Source organism: Trachypithecus francoisi, unplaced genomic scaffold (genome assembly GCF_009764315.1).
Source record: "Trachypithecus francoisi isolate TF-2019V2 unplaced genomic scaffold, Tfra_2.0 Lachesis_group18, whole genome shotgun sequence".
Lineage (NCBI taxonomy): Eukaryota > Metazoa > Chordata > Mammalia > Primates > Cercopithecidae > Trachypithecus > Trachypithecus francoisi.
This window is the reverse complement of record NW_022681463.1, coordinates 50628360-50643073: the sequence shown is the minus strand read 5'-3', so window position 1 is coordinate 50643073 and position 14714 is coordinate 50628360. Positions and strand designations below refer to the sequence as shown.

Genomic DNA, 14714 nt, shown 5'->3' with positions numbered 1-14714 from the left:
ATCTCTGAACTCAAGGCATCAGCAGGATCATTCTCTCTCTCAAAGCTGTAGAAAACAAGTGTTCCTTGCCTCATCCTAGATTCTGGAGGCTGTCAGAAATCCTTGGCATGTGTTGTCCTACAACTACATTGCTCCAATATCTGCCTCTGTTGTCACATGACATTATACCCGTGTGTGTCTCCATATCCAAACCTTTCTTTCCTTTCTCTTATACGGACACCAGTTACTGGATTACGGTCACATTCACCGGTCCCAAGAGTTACAACTTCAACATATATAGGTTGGTGCAAAAATAATAGTGGTTTTTGCCATTGAAAGTAATTGAAAAAACCGCAATAACTTTTGCACCAACCTAATAATTTGGGGAGCCACAATTCAACACATAACAAGGAGTGACACTAAAGACTGGTGCCAGGGGGAATCCTCATTGTGAGCAAACCTTGGAGGAGTAACTTGGTGGCTCACTTGTCTAGCCAACTGGTGAGGGTCTTGAAAGGAATGAGGTGAGGAGTTCAGAATCAAAGAGGCCTGGAGGAGCAGTACTCATGTTTATGCTGGTGAAGACTTTTGTGCCTCAAGACTGGAAGTGGTGGTTCATGCCTGTAATCCTACCACTTTGGGAGGCTGAGGTGGGGGTGGATCACCTGAGGTCACAAATTCAAGACAAACCTGGCCAACATGGCAAGACCCTGTCTGTACTAAAAATACAAAAATTAGCCCTAGACTTGGTGGCACATGCCTGTAGTCACAGCTACATGGGAGGCTGAGGCAGGAGAATTGCTCGAACCTAGGAGGCAGAGGTTGCAGTGAGTCGAGATTGCGTCACTGCATACCAGACTGGGCAGCAGAGCAAGACTCCATCTCAAAAAAAAACAACAAAAGAAAAATGTTTTCGTGCCTCAGGTTAATGACCACTACAGTTTACACATCACATAGGATATGTCCAAAAACTATATAGACTGGCAGGGCACAGTGGCTCATGCCGGTAATCCCAGCACTTTGGGAGGCCAAGGCGAGTGGACCCCTGAGATCAGGAGTTCAAGACCAGCCTGGCCAACATGGTGAAACCCCGTCTCTACTAAAAATACAAAAATTAGCCGGGTGTGGCAGTGGGCACCTGTAATCCCAGCTACTCCGGAGCCTGAGGCAGGAGAATCACTTGAACCTGGGAGGTGGAGACTGCAGTGAGCCGATATTGTGCCATTGCACTCCAACCTGGGGAACAAGAGTGAGACTTCATCTAAAAAAAACAAAAACAAAACAAAAAAAAAAAACGCCATACAGACAGGATGGCCATTAAGTGCATTAAGTGGGCATCAGTCAGCTTATGTTCTTGACTACCAGTATTTGTGGAAGAAGCCATGAATATAGTAAGTGTGGCAGCAGAAAGGAAAGCTATGCATAGGTCCAATGGTTTAAGCTTTTTTTCAAAAAATCCAGATCTACCTTCCACTGATGTTTGAAAGTCTAAAGTTTACAAAACAGATATCAATGCTGAGCCCATGAAATGGTGCTAATGGCTCCAAGGAGACTAATTAAGTCGCTCATGGCAAAGTAATTATTTCCAGCCCTTGTATCCTGGAGGGAAGCATTTCATCCAAAACAAAATTAGCTCTTACTTTAGTACTGATTTGCCTTCCCTGCCCTTAGTTTTACTGACAACACCAACATCTAAGATTTATAACATGTGATATCATTTCAGTTTAAAAGATCCATTTTATAGAAAAGATAGGGTAACAATGAGAACATGACTGTGAGATCCACTGATTCTATCCTATGTCATATTATCCAGAATTACCAGGCTAGTGTTATAATGGGATGTGTTATTATAAAAGACTCAACTATGGTACTATGTCTAACAAAACACTCCTCAGGGTTGCAATGTTGTCTGCAAGAATACAGTGTATGCATTGAAATGATTTCTTGAAATAGGAAATTTGAATCGAATAGTGGAACATACAAGTTCATTGATGAAAGAAGACTGGCCTTTCTCACCACCACTGCCAGTCACCTTGAGGAATGTAGTCTTCCTTCCTCTGAAATCTTAGGCTCTGATGGATTACATGTCTTGGTTTCTTAGGTATGAGAGGTGGGAACATTTGTGGTAGGGAACACAGTAGAATAGGGTTCTCTATTACATAATGGTGGCAGGGAGGAAGTGTTGACATCGGAACTTCCTCTTGGGCCTCTGGTGGTCTTCCATGCCTAGTAGAATGGGGAAAAACAACTGGAGCAATTGAGGTCTGGGTTAAGGAACTCAAGAGCTTGGACTTCTCAGAGATGAAGATCTGGGTCACTCCATCAGGCAAGCAACGAAGGCCAGATGAAATGCTGCTTGAAGGGTTGGCATATCTAGGATTGGTGGTGGAAATGTGAGATGAAAAATATCACTAGCAACCTGGGGGCCAGTTGGAGTCAGGATGATTGCAGCTTCTGTAGCTTATTTCGCTGACCATTGCATATTAAATTATTTGTAGAGACCATGAAGACTAAGTAACTGAGAAGATTTAATGCAGGGTGCATATGGATTGAGTGCAGGGTGCGGTTTTCATCACTTTATTACTAATATCCCAGCGGTCCATCTCCCATGCCTCCCCCATGATTTCTGCCAAGGACAAAAGAGGAAGGGCCCACAGAAAGTGCAACTCAAAAAGACAGGAAAAAACACTCTGAAGAAGCAATTTTTGATCAATTAAAATGAAAGCTGATAGACAAATTATTGGATTGCACAATCTTGAAAAGCATCCTATATGCTTCCTAGAAGCATCTGTTGCCCATAACGATAAAGTCAAAAATGCACGTTGGTATTGTTTTTCCCTTCCTCCCTGCCTCACTCTCCCTAGTTCTTCCCTGCTGCACCCGGGCATTGCTTCCCAAACCATCTGCACACAATGCCTCATCTCAAGTCTATGTTTGAGGAAATTCAAGCTAAGACAAGAAACTTTATCCTCCATCCTCCAACTCATATTTAGCATTGTTTCAGTCATTACGACAATAATATATTTATCTCTAATACCTGATTTTTAAAAGTAGCAAACAACCAAAGCAGAGTGTGTCCCATAGCATAGATTATTAACACATAGATTAGCATGCTTTGGTTATTTTCAGCTTTTTTTCCCCCTTATGGTCTCCATGTCAATTAATAAGACAAAGAGGTGCATATGTTTAATTTTAAAGTCCTCAAGAAGGATCGATAAACTGTCCTTTTTAATACAATGGGGAGCCACTCGAAAGATGAATATCTGTTATTGATGAATACTTTGAAGTGAGTTCTCTGCTCTCTTTCATGAAAAGAGACAGCCAGAAAATCTGAGAAAGTAAGTACGTTATCTAAGGTAACTCCTGAGGATTATGAACAATATCCTGATTATGAACGATATCTCAATTACTTGAGATCTCTTCATTCATCCAAACCACTAATATTTTGATCATCTGATAAGTTCCAGGAAGTTTTCTGGATATTTAGAGTATAGCGGTGAATAAGATAAAGAGCCTCTGACTTCTTGCAACTTATATTCTATTTGGTAAATTGAACAAAATCATAAGCGTGTATGTCATGTAATGATGCATGCTAAGAAGAAAATAATTAGAAAGGTAAAGAGAGATAAAAGGGATAAAGAGGGCTGAGGATTGGCATCTAGACAAGGGAATAGAAAAAGGCATTCTTAAGAAGATGACATTTCAATAGCATCCTGAAGGAATTGGGAAGTGAACCATCAACTATTTGGGGATGAGTTTTCAAGACAGAAAGAATAAGAGGGAAAGGATCCGAGGCAGGAACATGCAGAGCACACGAGGAAAGAGTGCCGAGGCCAGGGCAGGGTGCAAAAGGGAGGTGCGAAAGAGAGGCCAGATTGCTGAGGGGCACGTAGGCCACTGTAAGACTTTTCCTTTTTTTTCTTAGAAAGATGGAAATGCCCATGAGTGTTTTATACCCAGGGAAACCTTGACAAAAAGAAGACGCAGATCAGAAGTGTGATGGCATCCTAAGCAAGCAGTGTGGTAACAATAGGGTCTCAGGATTCCATTAACTTTCAAAGCACACAAAATTAATGGAAAATTTAAACATTAAGTAAAACCATTTTAATTCCACTTTAACTCTATAGTAATGTGAATTCAGTTTTTAGGCCACTCTTTCTCTCTTCTACTCTCTCAATATCTGAGATTGTTGACTGCTAAAATATCACTGATTTTACTATAATCTGCTACAATGCAACATTTGCGAGACATAGTTGTGATTGCCTGTCTCTAAAAGCTTCACAGACAGAATGCAGAAGCCATGGATAATGCTGAGCCTCAGACCTAAGGGACTGCTCTTGATTAATTGCAAAGTTTATTTTTTTGTCTCTTTTTATAACGCTGTGTCATCTAAGGGTCCCCAGTCCAATGGCTTGTGTTCTGTTGCTTAGTTCCTCATGTCTACTGAACAGCTGCTAAATGTGGCAGCCTGGTGTGCAGAGACCACAAGTCACATTTCCAGCACACGTTCCCACATCACCATCGTTATTTCACATTTTAAAAGAATACCAACCAAAAATGAGATGCCAATCTTTTACAAAAGCCAAAACCCATTTATTTATATAGATAGAAGGATAAACACATATACATTTGATGTTCAAGCAACTTTTATTTTATATAAAAATAAAAGATTATTTAACATCAGAATTATTTATTGACTGAAATATCTCAAAGAGGTACCCTGACATATATTTTATATTTATGAATTATATATTTCAAAGGAAACACATGCCTGCTTTTTTAGGAAACTAGTCTGAGGTTTATAGTATGCTTTATACACCTATGCCCTTGATTTTATTTTCTCAAATGAGCAGAGATTTGAAAATGGCTCTCATGAAATTCAATTACCATTTTTTAATGTGCCAGGGCTTCCAAAGACTGTAATTGTGGTAAATCCTCAGGGAGTATCCCAATGATCAATGGAAAGTCTTTGCAGGGTAGAAAACATGTTGCCTAATCTGCTCTCAAAAACAAATTTATCTACCAAAGGTGGTCTTTATAGTAAACCGATGAGCAATTTTATTTCCTTCACCCAGCGCCAAGAACTGCACTGGTTTCCCAACTTTGCACTTCTGCCATATGAGAGCACAGCCAGGAGAGAGAGAAGAAATGGATAAAAATGGCAGCATGAAACTGTATACACCAGCAGGTGTCCAGTCACAGCCTCTGTGTCATACTATATCTGAGTTTCCTGAGCAACTATGCTCCCTAGGAAACTGGTTAAACTGCTTCTGTAGAAACTATTTACTGAGCAATTCCTCCTTTAAATCAGCTTTATGTAGAGAGTGCAAGAACGTGATGAGAGAATATTTTCCACTTCCTCAGTTCTATAGACCTTCTTGTGGAGCATTTTAGAACTATACTGAATAAATGTGAAACCATATTTGTCATGGTTTTCTGTTACTTTTCTGCTTATTTCATTGCATACAATACAGAGAAAGCAAAACTGTAGAATGTTGTTCTTCATTTTATAGTTTTGGAGAGCTAGAGAAATTACCCAAATTGCTTATGGAACTAATTTGAGCTATTCTTCTCCCAAACAAGGCACATAAATGACATACACTGCAACGTGGGTTCAAAAGAACATTGAATTAACCTGTCTTATAATGAATTACATCTATCTTTACTAAATTGAGCCATATTTATGCACTATCATGAGAAACATGGAGTTACATTTTTAATACAGTGAAAAATGCATATATTAATTAAAATACACACCTTCTTGTGATCTCCATGTTTTATTCACATGTTTCTGAAAGTTAATTTTTATTACTGCTTTCACTTATTAATCCAACCTTTAAATATCCTGTACATTTCCCTGTTTTATTAACTTTAAGACAAGATTAGAAGTTTAGAAATAGAACCATTGTCTAGGGCCAAAATATGTGTGAGTTGACAAAAGAAAGAAAAGAGAATTATAAAAAAATCTTTATCTCTAAATTTCTTGATTAACCTTATAGTGCTTATTACAGTAGAAAATAATGCACTTGTTTTCAGATCTATTTTATCCATTGGAATACAAGTCCCATAAGAGCAAGTATAGTTTTCATTTTTAAACCCTAGCTCAGAGAAGGATCATGAATATTCAGTAGATTAAAAAAACTAGTGAAAGATAGAGTGAACTGAACGCCCCCCAAAATACCTGGAAAAGCTGGATATGCTCAATTTTTCACAACAAAACATTTATTGCTTTTCCCTGCTTTATTTTCAAATTGAATATATTAATATGTTAAAGAAGGTAAACTTGTTAAGTTCTTATCACCCTAAATTAAGTACTATTCATAGACTATAATTGTATGTTTCTCTTTCTATAGATATATATGCATGTATGCTACACACATGCTTTTGCTTAAATAAGATGTGATATTACTTTAAAAATATACATATTTGTCTTATTTTCTCTGCCTTATACCACTCTTGCTCTAAGCCCTTCATTTTTTTTGTCATTGTAAAATTAGTTTAGTAGAAATTCTTATGTATTGTAAGTTTTAGCAAAAGAAATACTAAGGCGAATTTGTTGACTCTTGATGCTGTTTACATTTTTTACCATATTTTGGATATTTTTTACATATTCAAATATCTCTATATTTTCTTTTCTTTTTTTTTTTTTTTGAGACGGAGTCTGGCTCTGTCACCCAAGCTGGAGTGCAGTGGCTGGATCTCAGCTCACTGCAAGCTCCGCCTCCCGGGTTTATGCCATTCTCCTGCCTCAGCCTCCCAAGTAGCTGGGACTACAGGCGCCCACCACCTCGCCTGGCTAGTTTTTTGTATTTTTTAGTAGAGACGGGGTTTCACTGTGTTAGCCAGGATGGTCTCGATCTCCTGACCTCGTGATCCGCCCGTCTCGGCCTCCCAAAGTGCTTGGATTACATGCTTGAGCCACCACGCCCGGCCTATATTTTCTAATGTAATTTTCAACATTTCAGTATTATTTTTAAAAATCCTCAGTTTCTAGATTATAAAGACAAGCTTTTATCTTTTCACATTTTTATTTGCTTTATTTTCTACATTTATGTCACTAGGGATGACAGAATTTATTTTTGTACATAATGTAAAATCAAAGTCCTTCCGGAGTGAGCTGGATGGAGGCTTTCCCCTTTCCAACATATACATAGAAAACAGAGGGCTAATTAGCCATATAGAATCCCTTTAGTCTTAGAAATTGGCTGTTATTCATTATTGAGTGTCCAGAGCACACCAAAACCTAAATTATAAAACAATATTTTAATAATAACTTCTCTGTTAATCTTTTTAAGATATTTCACATTTTCTTGCTTTATTGAATAATGTTGAGTTACATTTGTTGCTGAGGACTGTTTCTGCCTTCCTTTTATTCCTTGCAATAGACTTGAAGCTCTTTACCATTCCTACCTTAAATTATTCTCTTATTTTAACATGGTGGAAATACAGGCTGACTTTCTTCTAGCTAACACTCCACAATCTTTATCAGTGTCTCCACCAAAAGAAATGTACCCATTGAGATTCCACAAATGTGCATTTCCAAGCTTTGTTTCTTTTCTCTCTGTGCTCCTTGATAGGTGGCTATTATGAGTTGAATTTTGTCTCACAGAAAAGTATGTTACAGCCCTGACTCTCAGTACCTCAGAATGTGACCTTATCTGGAAATAAAATCTTGTACCACATAACATTTTGGTCAATGACAGATCTCATATAGAACAGTGGTCCGTTAAGATTATAATACTATGATTTTACTGTATGTTTTCTATGTTTAGATATGTTTAGAGACACAAATACCCCTGTGCTACAATTGCTTACAGAAATCAGCACAATAACATTCTGTACAAGTTTGTAGCCTGGAAGCAATAGACTCTATCATACAGCCTAGGTGTGCAATAGACACTACCGTCTATGTAAGTATGCTCTACATAGACAATACAGTCTACTAACACCGTAGAAGACCCAATTCACTCTTCTCCTTACTCACTACCATCTAGCCACACTGCTCATCTTTCACATATTGGAGTATTTGAATCTGTTTGTTTGTGCTGTTCTCTTGTGTGAATACTTCTCCCCCATACCCACAATCATTCTTTTTCATGGATGTCTCTTCATCATTATTCAAATATCAATTTAAGTGCTACTTTCTTAGAGAGGCCTTCTTTAACTACCCTATCTAATGCTGATACTGGATTTGCTATTACTATAAATCTATTTCAAAATATTTGGCCATTGGCTCCATCCTACTTACCATAATATTATATAATTTACAATGTACAAAATTGTAGAGTTTTTGTATGCAAATTTGATAGCCATCTGCCTTCCACTTTAGACTCTAAGTTATGTGAAGAACAAAGCCACACTATTGCATTCGCCACTGTGTCTTGCTTCTTAGTATAAGGCCTAGTAATCAAATAGCAATCATCAATGAAGAAGAAAAGAAAGGAAGGAAGGAGGGAAAGAAGGAAGGAAGGAAGAAGGAAGGAAGGAAGGAAGGAGGGAGGGAGGAGGGAGGGAGGGAGGGAGGGAGGGAGGGAGGGAAGGAAGGAAGGAGGGAAGGAAGGAAGTGAGAAAGGTACTGAGGGAGAAAGGAAGGGATTAATGACATAAAGAAGAGGTGTTATTCCTAAAATGAAATGGCTCTCATTTAACATGCTAAACAACCGGATAGAGAGACTCACCTATTATCAGCTGTTTCTTGTCGCTGTTGACTTGTGTCCAGCTATTGGAATCTATTGCATTGTTTTAAGTGGCCAAAGAGAGACTTTAGCTTCTAATGCTATACATTTAGCTAGTCTTTGTATTTTCTCTAAATTTGGGGTGAACAATTGTGTTTTTTAAATGTTAAGCTTAAAGAAAATCTGATTTCTTCTCCATCAAGATATTACTATCATTATCTGCAGTCACTCCGTCATGTATTTATAGACTGTGCATTATCATTTGATATTTATTCTAAGAAAAACACTAAGGTACATTCAAATATGTACTATATATTAAAATATTGTTTATATTTGTTTATTTATTTTAATATTTTATTCATTTTTTTTGAGACAGAGTCTTGCTCTGTTGACAAGGTTGGAGTGCAGTGGCATGATCGTGGCTCACTGCAGCCTTGACCCCCTAAATGAATTAATATCTCAGATCAAACTGCAGATTTTGAAAAAGAAAGTATTCCTTTCTTATTGAATGTGACTAAAGCAGGATGGAAGAAGTTATCTGATTTATCAATAATATGATTGTCCAGTTAATTTTTTCAAACTTTAAGGAATTCTCAAAATATTATATATTCACATTATGTAGTTTAAGGAGGAGTGATATAAATTGTTTTCTCCAATTTTTTCTCCTGCTTCAACTTACTGCTTCTATTTCTAAGATACAAAACAAAGTAATGGAGGAAAGAAGAGCATACAAAAATAATATTTTGGAAGTATTTCTTCAGGGTGATTAGGCAGCTTTCAATTAGGAGTGTTCAGAAAGTATATGCCATGCTCTCAGAACATCTCAATGAACTCAGGTAGCAGAAGGAAGCAACATAATGGGTTTCCAGTGTCAGTCATGAGCATCTTACCAGAAAGCCTTAATAAACTGAAGAGCTTTGCAGTTCCTGCAAATCATATTTATAAGCCAATACAAACTTTTATCTATTAATATAAAGGAAAACCAAAGAAAATTGAAAGAGAAACTCAGTGGCCTCGTTTGTGAATTCTGACCACATAATTATTAAAGACCATGGACACTGCATTTTTATGTTTTACTTTTTGGAAAAGACAGCTTGAGTTAATCCAATAGTCCCCCAAATTCTATTGAATGTGATTTCATCACAAGGTTTATATGAAATAGCTACTAGTAAAAGAACAACAAAAAAAAAAAAAAAAAAGAAAGAAAAGTGGATAACACTAGGCCTACACTGTTATTCTATGATTTATTAGTGCTTCATTCCATTGATGGTATAATTTTTCTGTCTACATTTAATAGTTTCTACTATTTTTCTATAATTGGAAAAAAATAACTAAAACTGCCTATCTCACTGGTCCGTAATGAATGCAGATTTAATGTTAGACAATGTCAATGGGTGGGAAAATGCAATTATTCTCATGGCAGCAACTCTTAATTTAGGTTATCTCCCAACAAGCTGCTGGCTATTTCAAAAAATTAAAATACTCAATCCAAAACCATCTTGAGATATGTGTGGTAATGCTAGACTTTTTCTCATAGCCTTGTATTTAGAACCTAACATTTCTTAAAATTCTTGTTTCTTAGCAAATTGGCAGAGTCGCTGGCTTGAAGAAAATTGTTAAATTTCTGAAAAGACCATGTGTATTTTATTTTAATGTTCATCATATGTATCTTTTCCAGGAAAAGTAGTTAAAATTTGACTTCTATATTCATATAGATGATGGCAGCTTAGAGGCAATTTAGCTCATTCTTCTGTGTTAAGCAGTGACTATTTCCTCTGAGCAATATCAGACTGATAAAAATCAATTCTGCTTTTCACAGACTTCTATAACAAGTTACTGCAAGAACCTTTTCATCTAATAACAGTGTGCAAATTTCTTCATTGTATTTCATTTTTTTTTCCAGTTTATCTCTACCATCATAAAGGCAGTAAGAAATTTCAGGGATAATTTATCCACCCTAGTGTTTTTATATATAAAAGTAACTGAATCATTTAGATAGCTTGCTGTCTCTTCTATTTTTAAAGATCTTTGCTTGAAAGCTAGCTCAAGACACACCACGCATGTTTGACATCATAAGGAAAGAAATGGTAAGGATTTTCAGACAAAGATTCTGAAGTTATAAAAGACTGGGCCACAACTGTTTTCTAAATTTGTAGTCTTCGAGAAGTTATTTCAATTCTGATGCTGTATTTTCTCATCTGTAAAATGACAATGATAGTACACCCTCATGTTTATTAAAATAATTAATTGCTATAATTCAAGTGGAGTTCATACGTATTTATAACAAGAACATTGCTTTCCTTACAAAGGTTATACTAAATTTAACTTTCTATAAAGGTAAAGTCAATATTTCATATAGGTAAGCTGGGCATTCATTTATGAGATATGGTTTAGAAAAAAGTACTATAAATTAAAGGTAAAAGTATGTTAAGTTATAATTACCACATCATACACCAATAAAGGTTATGAATAGTTTGATCCATGTTAAAAACTATTTTTACAGAATATTAATCTAAATACTCATTTCAGGCAAGCATCTTGTCTACAAAAAATTCTGACAATGACTTTTCAAACTTTATATAAAATTTCTAAGAATTAAGACACTGCTGTCTTTATAAACACATGATTCTGTCTTCAAATCACTATAAATATAAGAAGTTTATGCCAACATTTCATTGTAATTCCCTCTTGTAATTTCTACCCATTTGTATCAATTATAATCCTTAGATATTAATCCCTCAATCTCATGATCGTTATTCTAATACTGATATTTAATGATATCAAGCTCCATTCTCTACTATTTTTTCCCTTCAAGTTAAATCTCCCTTTAGTCATTGTTTACCTCACATAATTAAAATTCAAGTTATCTCATAACCACATTAATCCTTGATAAATGTAAACCTTTTAGTCCACCAAAACTTGCGTTAGCAGCTAGGAATTGTTCTTTCCTTCTTTGATCCTCTTCCCTTCCTTAAAGGCAAGGCTCTAGCCCTATGTATATATTATGTTCTATCTTACAAGTTTTGATTATAAACCAATCTGCGTTCTTATATTCGCTAATGGCTGATATAAAGTATGATGTGCCCTAAGGTAATTTACTTTCTAAGGAGAATCTTGATATGCAAAACACATTAAAGTACAAAGTAAGCTCTAATGGTGGGGTGAAGTTTTATGATGTGATCATAATTTAGAAAGAGACTCAGTTCAGGGCTACATCGAATGACAACATAGAGAAAGTTCCTCATTCTAACTACTCATAAACGGTCATATTCTTTTAAAGATATATTGAGACAGACTATCAAGATTTCTCTAATTATCCAATAGGGATTTTGCTACAGGTACAAAAGCCCATGGCCATTTTCGTCAGAGAATATTAGGAGAGCATGGAATCTTTGTGATTATTTACCACTCTTTTACACTGGCTGAAGTAATGCCCAGAAAACTTTACAAATTTGTACAAGTTCATACACTTAGTTCACTTGGAAGATGTGCCTTACTTAAATCCAGGCATCTTGAGACTTAGGCCCATTTTTGTTCTATTAACCTCATGAAACCACCATCAGTTGATGTTTGTGGGGATGAAGTGATATTTTAGACAGTATCAAAACTATCCTGGAGTTGGCAAATTGTCAATACAAATAATCACTTATGGATGAGAAAGGATAATTTATTTCCATTTATATTTAAAGAGATACATTACTAGAACTTTATGTTTGCTATATAGAATTTGTTAATGATGATATTAGAATCATCTAAGTTGTCTTTGACACGTGTTTGTGCTCTTTTTGAAAGTTAATTTCTGTGCAATCACAAATTTAATTGGAATTTACCATTAATAAGTAGATTTCTGCCTTTGTAAGCCATTCAAATTCAGTAGTGCCTAATGACTACTGGATTATCACCATCAATACAATATGTATTGTCAAGCATATACTTATATCATGTAGTCATTTAAAAAATTAACACTATATTTTACGCCAAAGGGTTAATCATTGAGAATTGAGAATAGTTGTTCAGGCACTGTGATATATGTTGTTTGATGTGTGAGTTGCTCTGATTCAAATAATGGCCTTCAGTTTGCAGTGCCATCAGCCTGGTACATGTTACCCATACTAAATTCATTTTTTAGAGCAGAACCATACACCCAACTTACATTGCAATTACTGCAGAGGAAGAGAGATGGAGAAGTTAAAATGAAACATTTCAAGGATGAATGGGCACTGAAAATTGGTAAGGTGGCAGAAAAGTCCAAACTGGAAGAATGAAATAGTGAATGTATGGAGAAAAAGGAGTTTGGAAAATAGGAAAAAATAAAAATAAAAAGATATTTTGCAGAAACATCTTTTTGCTGTTGCTAAAAATTTTAGCATTTAAATGTTCTCATTCAGGCTCTGAAGTTAGCACTTCCTTGAAGTAGTACACACCTTTGCTATTGCTCCTCTTCAGCTACAGATCATTTTTTGCGAGGCTGATTTTAACAAGAAAATGGTGCATTAATTTACAACGTGTCAAGTGTTTTAAAAGTGGCAAAATCTAGGCTTTTGTAAAATTTTAAAATCTGGAAAAATTAGAAATCCTTTATAAAGCTCTTTAAAATACCAGAATGGCTTTATGCACAAAAAAATTACGTGCTGATTAAGAAAATTAGAAAATTCAGTAATAAAAAAAGAAGTATATCTACTTCTAAGCCAGTGGGTTTCCAATGACTTTCTAGAGTTTCTATTTGGTTGTGAGGCACATATAAACTTAGACACCATTTAAATATAATTTTTATTATAATCCCTCGTTGTTTTCTTCCTTCCCTACCTCTTCTCCCTCTTCTTTCTTCCACTCTCTTATTTTTTTATTTCTATTTTTTCCTTTCTTTTCTTTTTGTTTCCACTGCCCTATTTTCTTTTCTCTGCCTCTTATTTTTTTTTTTGTTTCAAATGTTTATTTGTGTTTTTAATTTAAAAAATAAACTTGAAAGCAAAAAAAAAAAAAAAAAAAAAAATCTGTTCAGGGTTCTTTCTCATCTCCCTCACTGGAGTAGCTAATGTTTTAGAGTTTCACATTTCTGAAATATCTTAATATTTCAGATGCAGATAAGATAAGCAATGGAGCATTCTGTGCATAATATATATACTTTTATATACTTTTTGGTAAATACCAAACAAATAGGCAAAACTGGCCTAAATTTATGAACGATGTTTCATTACTTAATACAATGAATTTCCCCAAATTAAAATTATAAATACAGTAATTCCTCACTTAACATTGTTGACAGGTTCTTGGAAACTATAATAAAATCTATTTTACCGTAAGTCAATTGGTATAAACCAGAGTTAAGTTCTCATATCATATTTGGGTCACAAAAATATCATCAAACCCTGAAAAATGACCCAAAACACTTTTAATATTAAACATTGAAACAAATGTAAGGTGTAAGGTGTACATACATTTAAGAAAGATTAATAAAAACAAGTATAATAATTACTTACCCAATTATTACAGTTCAGGGTTGAGGGTCACCTAAGTTCATCTAGGCAGCTTGTGGTACAAGGCAGGCACCAGCTCTGGATCAGATACTGACTCATCTTGGGGTGCACTCACACGTACAGATACAGGCAGTCAGATGGGACAATCTAGACACACAAATTCACCTAATGTGTATATCCTGGGATGTAAGAGGAAACTGGAGTACCTCGAAAAGCCCATGTAGACATGGGGAGAATATGGACACTCTATTCAGACGGTAGCCCCAGCCAGGAATTAATTACTTCCTCATCAATGTTATAACAAAATGACATTGAATGAAATAATGCTATTTGAATACCTGCTGTATAAAGTTGGGGACTTCTATTGGCTAAATATGAAAGTTGAAAAAGACTTTTCTGATACAATAATTACTCTCTTTTGTCAAAGTACGGTGACGATTGAACACAAAAGAACATAAACAGTATTTGGGTGCTGTTTGAGTCTGTTTTTGCCACTATAACAGAACACCTGAGACTGGGTAATTTATAAAGAGCAGAAATGTATTTTTCATAGAGTGAAGGCTGAAAAGTCCAAGATCAAGGT

At 35.6% G+C, this 14714-nt stretch overlaps 1 long non-coding RNA gene across 1 annotated transcript; it reads left to right on the top strand.

The window, feature by feature from the left end:
- The first annotated feature begins 2175 nt into the window (after positions 1 to 2175).
- LOC117063428 lies at positions 2176 to 13155 on the top strand. Its single transcript, XR_004428921.1, has 3 exons — positions 2176 to 2372; positions 10679 to 10741; positions 12784 to 13155. It is a non-coding gene; the product is annotated as an uncharacterized LOC117063428 (long non-coding RNA).
- The last annotated feature ends 1559 nt before the right edge of the window (positions 13156 to 14714 follow it).